This window comes from Panthera onca, chromosome B1 (genome assembly GCF_046562875.1).
Source record: "Panthera onca isolate mPanOnc1 chromosome B1, mPanOnc1 haplotype 2, whole genome shotgun sequence".
NCBI classification, from domain to species: domain Eukaryota; kingdom Metazoa; phylum Chordata; class Mammalia; order Carnivora; family Felidae; genus Panthera; species Panthera onca.
Genome location: NC_138342.1, coordinates 122165387 through 122169013, shown reverse-complemented (window position 1 = coordinate 122169013; position 3627 = coordinate 122165387). Strand labels below are relative to the sequence as shown.

Genomic DNA, 3627 nt, shown 5'->3' with positions numbered 1-3627 from the left:
TAAAACCAGGGAAAGGCCATAACCTCGAAGCCTAAAATTTGAGGACAAAATCCTTACTCATCCTATAGAGAGGGAAGAAGGTGAACATGAATCGGCTTTGAAGCAGTGGTTTGGAGTCAAAAGTAATAAACTAAACAACTAAACAGAAGGCATCAGATGCATGGAGTCTCTCAGGAAGTCACAGGCCAGCTAGTCAGCACCCACCATGGTTTTTGGCTTTGGCACTTTCTTTGCAGTGGTCTCTACTGTAGCCTGGACCATGGCTAATTATATCAGTGGGCTCCCTGGAGGTGCTTAAGTTGAACGTCATGATTCAGGGTCAGGAGGAGCAGAGCTGTCAGGAAGGTCTCTGAACCACCTTCAACAGCTGTGGCCACGGTGGGAGCCCCCCCACAACCTCCTCCAACCAGGAGGAGACCTGCAGATCATTATAGATGAAATCACAAACTTACTGGCTGCTATGTGAATAATATAATGGAAGATACAATCCTAGTGACAAGCTACGACAATAAGACTGAGAGGTTAGTTGGTGAGATATGGAGATAAAGAGTTTTTGAGTATTGTAAGCTCATAGTTGCACACCACAGCTCAGTTGGACCTTCAGTAATGAGCCATGCTATTAGTTTATACCGAGAAAAACACTGTGGTGTCTGCAACCCAGCTTTTTTTCAGGCTAATAGCTCATCAGCTTGCTAAAATCTATACTATTCATGCACACAATGGTTGAATTCCCAAATGTAATCAGTGGCTACAGATGGGAAGATATTTCTCTCCCATTCCCACAGCATTTGCAGATAGAGACATTAAGAAAATGTTCCGAAGTAATATACGAAACCCTCAGGTTCTTCAGGAGGCGATGACATTCAAGAAGATTCTTTCCAACCTGGGATTACCAGTTAGTTGTGCTTTGCCGTAATGTCCTCTTGTGGAAGAATAGAATTTATGGTGAGAAACAAGCTGTCATACAGTTCATTGATTCTAAAATTCTTGGCATAACTACCTGCTACATGATATTAGAAATCATTTCAGTGAATGTGTATGTCCGAGTGGTGTAGACTATATTCTCTATCCAGATGGGAAACTCCAGGGCCAGTGACTATATTCTTACCTTGAAGCCTACAAAGAATATAAGGACTTTAGAGACAGAAGTTATGGAAAAGGAGGTAAAAATAGTCAAGTCAGTTTGCACTGGCTTCTCTTATCTTTGGGGATTGTGGGCTCTGATTAAAGCCAAATACTCCACTGTTGAGTTTGATTTCCCTGAGTATGCAATTGTTCGTTTTAACAAAGACTTCAAAATGAAGCCTGCAGTTACTGTATTAAGTGCTTAAGAGATTTAATTATTTGTAGGCGCTGAGCAATCCTTGTATGTCTCTTCTTAAGAAATTCTGAAAAGCCAATATTAATTAGAATTCTGTTATTTAATCTTGCTTGACAAATTGTGCCCCTATACAATCAATCTTTTTATTGTTTAAATAGATTGAATGATGTCAAGAAATCTGCCTATTGCTTTCACTATGTGGAGGCCTAGAAATATGTTGAATTTGCAAAAAGCTATGAAGATGTCCGTTTAATCCTTTCTTTGATAATGTAATCTATGTTATATGTGAATGGTTATAAATTTAACAGGATTCTGTGACTTTCATCTGTTTCATCTGTTTGTTGAATGTAATAATGAGAATGTTCTAGAATAAAGTTAAGTTTTACTTTAATTAGATTAATTTTAGTAAACATTCTAGGTATTCAGTGTAAACATTGTAATCTTAACGCACTGTAAGTAAAATGGATTATTTATTCTTTTTTTTTTTTTAAAGTAAGCTCTACACCCAACGTGGGGCTTGAAATCATGACCCTGAGGTCAAGAGTCACATGTTCTACCTACTGAACCACCCAGGCACACCATGAATCATTTAGTCTTTAAGTGTCAGTCTCTTGCATAGATAATTTGGAATGCTGACATTAAAAATGTATGTTTAGAAGGGTGAAATACATTTACCTTCTATGTTGGTGGTACATCTTTTTGAATTGAATATTGAAAAGCAATTCTTTTGGGGAAATCTATTTTAGAATTAAGTTTCCCTTTCCCTGCAGAGTCTGGCAGTAGAAATATTAATATTTGCCATATGATTCTGGAATAGAAATTATTATTTAATGTTATCAAAATTATATTGATGTTTCCATAGGCTATATATGGTCAGTTTCAGGTTTTTTTTTTTTAATTTTTTAAATTAATTAATTTATTTACTTGAGAGAGAGAGAGCACACAAGGGGCAGAGGAAAAGAGAGAGAGAGAAGGAGAGGGAGAGGGAGAGTGGGAGAGAGAGAGAGAGAGAGAGAGAGAGAGAGAGAGAGAACCTTAAGCAGGCTCCACACCCACCACAGAGCCCGACTTGGGGCTCTGGCTCACAACCTGAGCTGAAATCCAGAGTCAAACACATCCAGAGTCAAAAACAGACCGAGCTACCCCAGATGCCCCTGTCAGTTTCAGTTTTTGAAATTTTATTGCCAAATTGTTTCTAATAAAAAATGTTTTATAACCAAGATATTCTAGGTTTTGTTTGTTATTAAGTAGTAATACTTATTGCTAATTTTCTAAACAAATGTAGCAAGTTTACCCTACTTGGGGACAAATCGATATCATTTAGATGATTCATTTTTACCTCCCTCACTTCATTCCTTACATTTTGGTCTCATGTTTTATTTTGGTTCCATATTCAATGACTACTTGCTACATTAAGTTAAGAGAAATATGTTGAAGTGTCTAAAAAGATTTAATAAGGAACAATTAGGACACTGATGTTGTACACGTAAATATGATCTAACAAAGTGTGAAATAAATACTTATGGTACAAGGCTTCTGTTTTGTTTCTTTGGTCTTGTATTTTTTATTTTGTTTGGGGATGAGGGGAAGGCCATTAGTATATGGAAGGAATTAAATCTGTAGGATAGATAAGTAGACATCAAGTTTCAGAAATTGCTGTGTAGAGTTTCATAGTCCTACTTTACTTTGAAAATGAGTCTGACATGCTTTGTATTTTAGTCATATGAGTGCCTCTACGCAAAGTTGGCTTAATGGATCTGGATATTCAAAATATGCAGCTACAAATTCTCTGAGAAATTATATAGGAGTTTGGTATGTGATTCCAGATGATATACATTCTCAGACAAGTGTTTCAAAATACTTGGATTATTTCAAGGCATTTAAAGCTGATAATGTAAGTAGAAACAGCTAAGTGCCATTTTAAATGGCAAATTCTAATTATGTAAATAGAATCTTAAAATCTGTATCTATAACTGTATTAGAACAAGATTTTTTTCCACCTCCCCAATGTTATAAACATTCCCTTTTATTTATATAAACCATATTACTACAGAGTCAATAGAAATTTATCTAGTTAATTAAATGAATAGAAACAATTAAACAATTTTTATGGTGGTAGAATGAACCTGAAAACGTGTTTTTGGTGGAATCTTCATCTATTGGTGGAACATTTTTATAGAGCCATAAAGAATTTGTAACACTCTTGATTTTTTGCTTACCAATCTCTTAAAGTATGACAGTGTATACCTTGGAGAACTGGGGGAGGGGGTGATCATTTTTCTACCTTACTCCATAATGTTATTTCA

At 35.9% G+C, this 3627-nt stretch overlaps 1 pseudogene; it reads left to right on the top strand.

Annotated features, from left to right (window-relative positions):
- Positions 1 to 205: 205 nt before the first annotated feature.
- LOC132692997 (ethanolamine kinase 1 pseudogene) lies at positions 206 to 1331 on the top strand (annotated as a pseudogene).
- Positions 1332 to 3627: the final 2296 nt, after the last annotated feature.